The 10,192-nt window shown below is 41.0% G+C and overlaps 1 pseudogene; it reads right to left on the reverse strand.

Moving 5' to 3' along the window:
• Positions 1-1,373: 1,373 nt before the first annotated feature.
• Positions 1,374-2,208, reverse strand: LOC110558394 (nucleophosmin-like; annotated as a pseudogene).
• Between the last annotated feature and the right edge of the window lie 7,984 nt (positions 2,209-10,192).

The raw sequence follows: 10,192 nt of genomic DNA on the forward strand, positions 1-10,192 counted from the left end.
TGGTGTAAAATCTTACCTCCCAGAGGATATTAATTTACTTTTCAAAACTTTTCTCTCCTACCTGGATTATCGTTGTCATCTCTAAGATTCTTTTTCAGCCTCCAGTTTGTTCTGGTGTCAGTCTTTATTGTTGGAAGCTTTCCTCTAAGCCTTAGAGGTCTGATGAATATTTGCTTTGGTTTTTAGTGGTCTTTTTGCAAATCTGATTGAAAGCTGGGTGTGAGTGGTCCCGTCTTGTTGCTCCTAAGTTTATTTTTAGATTGATGAGGCAGCTAACCAGCTTGGGTGGAGGATTTTCCCAAGGTGCCAGCTCATACAGGTATTTTTCTCTGTAGCAATTTAGATTCTGGAGAAGCAGTCTCTAATCTCCTGTCAGGAAGAATAAACCTGGCTTCTGGTAATCCAGTGAAAGGAAGGGAGGAGGGTTTAGGGATCTACCCACTTGCTTCAGGCCACACATTTGGTTCTCCTCAGACTTGTAGGGGAGGGGAGATTGTTTAATGATTATTTAACTGAAGTAGGTCTCTCTCTCTCTTCCTCTTAGTCTCTCTCCCAGACTTCCTTTTTTCTTTTCCTTCCTTAGTGGTCCTTACTCAAACTTACTATGTAGCCTAGGCTATCTTCAAATTCTCAGTCCTTAATCCTTGTGCCTCAGTTTCCCCAGTGTTGGGTTAAAATTGTACCCACCATCCTCAGCTGACATTCTTTGTCTTCCTTCCTTCCTTCCTTCCTTCCTTCCTTCCTTCCTTCCTTCCTTCCTTCCTTCCTTCCTTCCTTCTTTTCCTCTCTCCCTCCCTCCATCTCTTTCTTTTCCTTCTTTCCTTTTTTTTTTTTTTTAAGACAGGGTTTCTCTATACAGTCCTGGCTGTCCTGGACTCACTCTGTAGACCGTTCTGGGCTCGAAATCACTGAGATCTGCCTGCTTCTGCCTCCCAAGTGCTGGGATTAAAAAGTATGTGCCACTATGACCACCTAAAGACACCTTCTTTTTTTTTTAAGCTTTATTAAAATACTAGTTTATTTCACATGTATATTTGTCTCCCTACCATTTCCACATCTGTCCACCACTATTACTATGTCCTATCATAACATTCCACACATATTTAAAATCAAGTAAATGGTGGAGTTCCATCCTTGAAAACTCAACAGGCATTTTGGAAGACACATTCTTAGCAATTAAACCTGGACAACATTTATCAAACACAGTAGGGAAAGTTCTCACTTTGAATTATAAAAAGGACAGCCAGATGGATATCAACTGATAGAGAAATTAAGATGGAATATTTCAAACTGTTTAAACCATTTCCTTATATTCCTGTTGTGAGCTTAGCCTTTAACGGCTGAGCCATCTCTCCAGCCCTTAAACCATTTCCTTAAAGAGACTTCCTCCACTGCCAGAGATCTTGAATAGCCTCCTGGTCAGTCATCCAGAAGTAATTCTTCACATAATTAATGAACTTGGTGTCCACTTTGGGAAGAGAAACGCCTTTTTCTATACTTGCTTGCATTTTTGCCTTAATGTCTTCTACAGAACTGGGTCCTTTTGGTGTTTTAGGAGTATTTTCCTGTTTTTTGAAGGACTCTTCACCTTTTAATCTTGGTGTTGATGGTTTTAAGTCTTTTTCATTTTGGTTTGCTTTCTGTGCATTTTTTTGTTGGTGTATCGCATACAGATTCCTTCACTGGAACTTTTTCTTCAGTTTCCTCCTCATCAAAATCATCATCATCATCTTCATCCTCATCCTCATAAAGTTTTGTTTTTTTCTTTGGAACCTTGTTACCACCTCCATTGGCAGATTGCTTTCCAGACATACTTAAGAGTTTTACATCTTCCTCATCTTCATCTTCCTCTACAGCTACTAGGTGCCGTCCACTGATATGCACAGGTCCTGAACCACACTTCAACCTTAAAACTACATGTGGTATAATTTCGAAGCCCCCAAGGGAAACTGTTGGCCGTACAGACATTTTCAAAGTTGCCAATGTTACTTTAATTGGACTGCCTTCATAGTTCATTGCTTCTGCCTCTACGATGTGTAATTCGTCTTTTGCCCCTGCCCCTAAAATGACGGTTCTTAATGATAGCTGGTGTTTGTTTTCATCATTATCCACTTTAAAGTGATAATCTTTGTCAGCCTCTAGTTCACAACCGAAAAGGTAGTTCTGAGGCCTAAGAGGGCTCATGTCCATGTCCATCGAGCCTTCCATGAGGCAGAGGCACACACTTCAGTGTGAGAGAAGTCGTACAGAGAAAACTATGTACTGCTCCCCAGAGCAGACATGCAGGACAGAATCATGCCAAGCAAAGACACGTTCTTAAATAGCCTAAAATGAATCAGGGCGTGGTAGTGAAGGCAGAAACTAGAGGATCTTTGAATTGAGATAGAAAGGAAGAAAGAAAGGAAGGAAGGAAGGAAGGAAGGAAGGAAAGAAAGAAAGAAAGAAAGAAAGAAAGAAAGAAAGAAAGAAAATGTAGCCCTTTGAACTTGCTGTATAGCTGAAAATTATCTTGAGCTCCTGATCCTCTTGCTTCTGCCTGCAAAGTTCTCACTAGATTTACAGGTATGTAAATGTTGCCCAGTGCCTTTTGTTTGTGAGTATTTTGTTAAGAAATTTTCTGTCAGGGAAATTATTCTACAATTTTTCTTTTGTTATTGTATTGTATCGTTGTATTTTGTTATTGTATTGTATTGGGCCAATACTGGCTTAACAGTCTTATTTCCCTTTCTATTTTGTGGAACAGTTTGAGAAGTATCAGTGACTCTGGTAACCTGGCCTGGAACTCACTGTAGGTCAAGCTGCCCTTGAGCTTGAGGCAGTGTTTGTGTCTTAGCCTACTCAGTGTTTGTATTACAGGTGTGAGCCACAATATCAACATGACTGAAATATAAATGTTGAGTATGCGTATGTGTTGATATACATACATAGAACTTATTATTTCTGTTCACTAAGAGGGCCTAAGAATAGTGAGAATTTGTAGCAATGAGCACACCTAGTACCTGGATCTTGCTTCCTCAGTACTGCTCTTTAATAAAAGGGGGCAATGTTATACCCAGATCTTAAGGTCCCCAAAGACCACCAGGAGCCAGACCATGTATGCAAGAGCAAAGAGTTTTATTCAAGCTTAAGCTCAGTCTCTCCACCATCACCAACACGGTGGATCAGAGAGGAGAGCCCCGAGCAGCTGCATGGCAGGGTTTTTATTGGAATTTCCAGCTTAGCAGTTACATGATTGTGTATGTTGGGTGACATTCAGCAAGGGCAAGCTTGTTACAAAGTGGTTGGCTAACTAACATAACATTGAATGAGCTATCTATAGACCTCAGGAATGTTAGGTTGGTGGGCTGCCCATCACAGATGGCCTACCCTGAGATAAGATATCTTCCCATTCTTGTGGTCACTTCCAGGCTATTCCTTGGGTAGGGAATTTTATGGTTTTCTTATTCCTGGAATTGGTGACCCATGGCCCAGTTCCTGGGACTGATGACTTTTAGGGGGAGAGTCAAGCCTGGTCCTCTCATTCCCCCCTCAAACTGGATACAATCTCAAATCTTTGAGATGGGTCCTAGGGCTGCTATTGAGACTTTTTTTTTATGCTAGGCATAATCGTGCAGGGGTCACAAAGCATGACTAGAAGAAACAGAACTAAGGGCCAATTTTCTGGTATGTCGATTGACATTATAGACCCATTCCTTACGCCTAAGTCCTTTTGACTTAGCATTTCACCCTGTTAGGTAGGATAAAGGCCAATTTCTCTTATTCTGTAGCTTCTTAAGGCTGACATTAGGACAAAGATATTGGGGACCCAGGAAGGCTGAAAGGCTAGTCAAAAGCTAGACAACAGGGCACTTTTTAAAACCATCTAATTAGCAGTCCAGTTGAAGAGACAAGGAGCCATCTCAACAGCTGGACTGGTTTACTTCAGCTGCTCAAAATCCATAGCTGATTGCTGAATGGAGTCTGTCAGCCAGGTGAAAATCTGCTGAGTCAAATTTAGACTAGAGACAGAAGTTAAAATTTGCCTAGTAATTAGGGAAAGTGAAGAATCCCAAGACTAAAGGGAAAGCTCATCTGGGGTTCGTTTGAGCTATGGCAGATCCAGGTCTTAGGACTTCTTGATTAGACTCATGCCATAAGACCTAGTAAAAGCAATGGCTTTTGGGTCAGAGATGTACACTTTAGACAGAGATATTTTTAGCATGATGAGAAGCTCCTTTAAGTCTATTTCCAAAAGACAACCAAAGGGAAATTAAAATCTCGAGCTTGTGACTGAATAATAAGTGTTCAGTGTTCTATCAGCTTATCAAAGCTATATTGATCAATGTCAAAACTCTGAATCTTTGAACTCTTATAACAATATAAGCACAACAATAGCATAGAGGGGGAAAGAAATCTGAAATATCTCCCATTTTTAATATGCCTTAAATTACTTTTTTCTATCATTACAACTTGCATTCACATACCTTAAAACACTGTCTTAGACCCATAAACATTTTACAACTTCCATTTACCAACCTTAAAATACTTTCTTAGACCCTCCAATCTTCCTTGCATTTACCAACTTCAAAACATCTTCTTAGATAAGCTTTTCTTCATAACTTTCATTTACCAATCTTGAAACATCTTCCTAGACCTTAAATAATTTTTTAGATCCTCATAACTTAAACTTTCATATCCTCAGGCCTTATATGGACTTTACATCTTTCTATCCAGTCAATCACCATAAGACACAGGTAGTTAACATAAAGCCTGTGAGTAAGGCCTGTTTGCCTCTCTAAATAAGAGATATAGTACCTAGTAGTTCTAACCAGCTAATGGATTGACCAATGAACTAACAGTGGATCTAATTGTCTGCTCTTTAGCTGCAAAGCTACCATTAGCTTAGCTTAGCCATCAATCAGAGACCTAAATTATAACCTAAATAAATCTATGTGCCAATCAAAATGACAGAGGTGACTAATCAGATCACCACCTAAACAGTTGTCTCTGGCTCATGTGTTCTCATGGAACCATGAGTAGAGGCAGTCCAGCCATCAGGCACAGAAGATGAGAGACTTGTTTCTGTGAGAAAAAAGAACATGAGACATCGGCATCACCTCATCTTCAGCAATGTGAAACAATGACTCTCCAGGTGTCCACAGTTTTGTCCACAGTTTAGGCTGGGTCCTAGTGGTTCGCCAGTTGGAGTAGCCTTGTGGTCAGCATACCACAGTCCAGAGTTGAAGTCATCTGTTATCGTGCCAGAATCTTCTCATAGACCCTGGGAAGCTATTGCCAGGATTTTAGGACTCTCTGTCATAATAAAACCTACATACATTAGATGCCATATTCATCAGATCTCTGACAAGCTTGAGGGCAGCATTATCTGAGTTAATCTTTGTCAGTTATCTGCTCTAAACTGCATCCTGTGAAACAGAATGGTATAATCTCTAATTCTGGCATATTCCTTGGATAAGTGTTTTAGGACTGTATCTATTTCAAGTAGATCTACATAGGCAAATTTTGTAGTTACCCATCCTAGGCTTAAACTTGAAAACATAAACAAGAGACTAAGTAAAGCTCATTCTAATAACCAACTGCAGTCATTAGCACAACTTTAAATATATTTCTGAACTAAAATCAAAGCAAAACTTTTAATCATACTGTTCATACAGGACTGGCAATTCTTGCTGATCCTACCATATCATATTAAGACTGAACAGCAAAAAGCTTAAAGAACAGAAGTTGCACTTAGCACTAAACAGGGAACTAAACACAGCTAGCAGCCCTCAACAAAGATGGAGGTAAAACCATGGCTCCACCCTCTTTATCCCTGAACCAACATGGCAGTCAGCCATGTGTTGTTACTGGCTGTGGCTGGCAATTTAAAACATAGCGATTGGGTGTTCCTGGTGGTGCTGCTGCCTTCCACATTATGGTACTGTGGAGCATTTACAGTTTCCCAGAACCAAGTTTTAACATTGTAACCAAATAAGTATTAGAACCAACTGCATAATAGAACAGTATAGAACAATTTTAAACTGTACTTGAATTATCCTGGCCAAACCAAACCTAGCAGCATTAATCCATTCATTCAGGAACTGGAAGCCAGGCATATATTTCAAATCGGCCTGTTAGTCTGAACAGACCTTCACAGACCAGGACTGAATCACACATACAACATGCTGCAAAAACACAACCCTGAAACACACACACACATGCACACACACACACACACACACACACACACATATTCCATAAAGACATTATAAAATACCTGATAAACTTTAAAATGTTTCATAGCCCTAAACATATTTTAAAAAAAAATCTGTTTTTGCAATATCAAAATAAAGTACCCCTATTAGGAGTGAAGTCACAAAGCATAACCATAATTTGAAAAGTCAAAACCAAATTTTACCAGTGTAAACAATCCAATCTCTAAAATCAATACCAATTTAAAATGAGACTTGTCTTATTAGTCTAAAAGGAGATAGGGTAATAATCTGAATTCATTACGAGTTCTGTAATTTTTACCCTAGGCCACACCACATGGCAATTTCAAGGTGGCGGAGTCACATCACATGGCAGGTTACATGGTTGCTACTTAAAAACATCTGTGTTTCTATAGATAGTACAAACACATATGCTCACATATATATGTTTTAAACAAGAATTTGAATTTAAATGTTAAACATATTCAATAACTGTTAATCTATAATCAAGACATACAGAGCATATTAACCATTTAAGATCATTCAGAAATAAGCATGCAATGGTCATACATACATTTAAAAGAGACAGACAAAACTTTCCTTACTTCCTCTAGCTGTAATTTCAAGCATTTTTTTATCTGTTGAATCTACAGAAGGATTTGTTACTTGCTGGCAGTGTTGACTAGGGAGCCACACACTGCAGCCATCCCTTGGCTCATGCTGACCCTAGAAGAGAAGCAGCTACAACCACCATTTTTCCTCCTGGAGGCAGGCATGTACACCTACAGCCATTGCTGCCAGCCTGCCTGCCTTCCCAGCAGATTCTTTCCCACCCATAGCTAAAGGCTAGAGGAACAGAGCTTGTGGACCATGGCTCAAGCCACCCTGCCAGGGACCTGTGGTTTGTGCTTGAGCTGCCATGAACCTCGGCTTGGTTGGCCTAGAACTAAACTCAAGTTTTACCCATGGTTAAATCAACTCAAGAAGACTCGACATAAAACGATGACAAGGAAAAGAATATTCACAAACAGGCACAGACATTACTGGGGAAGATTTGGTCAACCAGAGAATTGTGGTGGTCACTGTTTGCTGGATCCAGAACCAAAGAACCAATTTGAGAGCTTCCAGGCTCTTCCCCCAAGCCAAAACCAATGAGAACTGAGGGTCTCCTAAAGAGGTAGTAAGAGCATCTTCAGCACCTCAGGCCAGGGATTGACAGCTCGTCCGCTAATCCTAGGGATCAATTCCAACAACCAAAGAACCAATCTGAGAGCTTCCATGATCTCCCCAACACCAAAACCAATGAGAACTGAGGTTCTCTCGAAGAGGTGGCAAGAGCATCTTCCGCACCTGGGGCCCGGGGATTCACAGCACTTCCGCTAATCCCAAGGGCCAGTTCCAACTCCTTTTGCCAAAGGAAACCAAAATCAAGAAAGTAGACAACAGAAACAAGAACATAGACACAAAGAAACACAAAACATAAACCAGTATCTCTGACACACAGAGAGACACGAACAGAGTGCTCCCTTACTGGCCAGTGTTCAGCTCCACATGTTGGGGGGTCCTAGGAGGTCTTGGGGATCCCAGACAAGCCCCTGAATATTATGCCCAGATCATAAGGCCCCCAAAGACCACCAGGAGCCAGACCATGTATGCAAGAGCAAAGAGCTTTATTCAAGCTTAAGCTCAGTCTCTCCACCAACACCAACACGGTGGCTCAGAGAGGAGAGCCCCGAGCAGCTGCATGGCAGGGTTTTTATTGGAATTTCCAGCTTAGCAGTTACATGATTGTGTATGATTGGGTGACATTCAGCAAGGGCAAGCTTGTTACAAAGTGGTTGGCTGGGGGCTAGAGAGATGGCTTAGTGGTTAAGAGCACTGCCTACTCTTCCAAAGAACCCAGGTTCAATTCCCAGCACCCACATGGCAGCTCACAACTGTCTGTAATGTCAATTCCAAGGGATCTGACATCTTCACACTAATGCTCATAAAAAACAATGTTAAATAAATAAAAAATAAAAATATTTAAATAAAAATAAAACAAAGTGGTTGGCTAATTAACATAACATTGAATGAGCTATCTATAGACCTCAGGAATGTTAGGTTGGTGGGCTCCCATCACAGATGCCCTACCCTGAGATAAGATACCTTCACTTTCTTGTGGTTACTTCCAGGCTATTCCTTGGGTAGGGAAATTTATGGTTTTATTATTCCTGGAATTGGTGACCCATGGCTCAGTTCCTGGGACTGTTGACTTTTGGGGGGAAGGTCACTCCTACTGATACCAGGAGTGCCTTGGAGAAGTACTTGATTCTAGGGCTGGGACATGTTGAACCTGGAATATCTTGAGGTAACAGGAAATACAGAAGAAGTGCTTAAAAAGAGCAGTGGAAATATCAAAAGGACTCATGAACTTTTAAGTTCCAACTGCCAAACCTGGAACAAGTTGAGGAACACATAATTATAATGCACAGAATAAAATCAATATCCATGAGCTCATATTGACATCAATGTAATTAAATGAATAAATGGAAGTAAGGAAAAAACGATTTGTCACTGATGATTCCAATTAATAAATGCAAATGAATGAAGGATGCAGAGATTCCCAGTGTTCTCCCTTCGAAAGCACAACAGGAGTAATAGCTGCAAGCAAGAGCTGGTGATGCATGCTAACATCAGGGCTGCAATGTTGAAGAGAAATAACATGTTTGCATACCATCAAGGTATCGCATACGTATGAGCCTGCCACAAAGAAACCTGCCATTCTGTATAGTTAATATAGGCTAATAAAAGAAACAAAATGTCTTACCCAAGCTATTGTCAGTGCAAAAGAGAAAAGAGTAACTTTACTGTCTAGCACACACCAGTTTAATCCTATCAGGATTGATGCCACCAATAGTGGTGGGGTTCTACTGGATCAGGTTGAAGTCAGCCTTTTCCAGAGAGATAGCCATTTATTTGCGCTCCATCTATCATGATAAACTCCTTTTTCTCAGCAGGGTTTTAAGTGTCCCTTGATCTGTATGACCCCAGGTCTTGTAAGGAGGTCATATAGCCCTCTGGGCAGATTACAGGCTAAACCCTTCTGTGATAAGGAAACTGCTTTAGCAAGCATCTAGGAATTCCTAGAACTGCCCCACCTTGCTCAGGATCTTAGTCCAGCAGTGACCTTCAATTGTACTTGAGATCCCCTCTCCCCCATAGGATAATTAAATACTGAATTTTCCTTCTTGTGATGGGGCCATTAAGTATCCCTGACCCCCTGACCCCAACAAATCAAACACATTAACCCTTGAAATCCCTTCCTCTGCCCAGGGTTTATATTGCCCTTGATTTCACTTAAATAAAAGGTTCATGCTTTCTGACTTCATGACTGAGATTCTCATTTATCCTCTGGGTCCTGTCTCACTGGGCCTGCCCTCTGGCCCACTGGGTCTGGGCCTTGCCTAGCCTGTGTCTTGGCAAGAGGACCAGGTATGGACCTTGGCCCCCACCTCTGCTGTACTCAGCAGAGCAGCTTGACCAAGAGCTTTAACACTTTGGGTACAGGTTTTGGAATGCCCGAGCTTCCATTGCCACTGGAGATCTCATGCTAAAAGAGCCAAACTGTAACACTCTGTGTTACACACCTTTTCCACACCCTGGCTTAGCGTACTCTGGCCTCACCCTAAGGCGCTCTGAGAGAAATGGCACTCCCATTCTCCTCTAGAAGCTGAGTTCTAGGACCCCAGCCAGAATTCAGGCCCACACCAAATGGAGAGCGACACATAGTAAGATATCAATATTTTGCACTGAATAAAATAGAATGTCTTAAATGATCTTTTTGACAAAAAACCATTACCTCAATCAAATGATGAGAAAAATACATGAGCAACTAAATTCAGAGACATTCTAGAAAATGACTGGATATAGATGATCCACAATGTATAAGGTACTTGCATTTGAATTAAAGCCAACCGTGATGGTTCCTTTAGAATATCCACCTGAGTAGACTGCAAGAT

Source organism: Meriones unguiculatus, chromosome 3 (genome assembly GCF_030254825.1).
Source record: "Meriones unguiculatus strain TT.TT164.6M chromosome 3, Bangor_MerUng_6.1, whole genome shotgun sequence".
Classification (NCBI taxonomy): Eukaryota; Metazoa; Chordata; class Mammalia; order Rodentia; family Muridae; genus Meriones; species Meriones unguiculatus.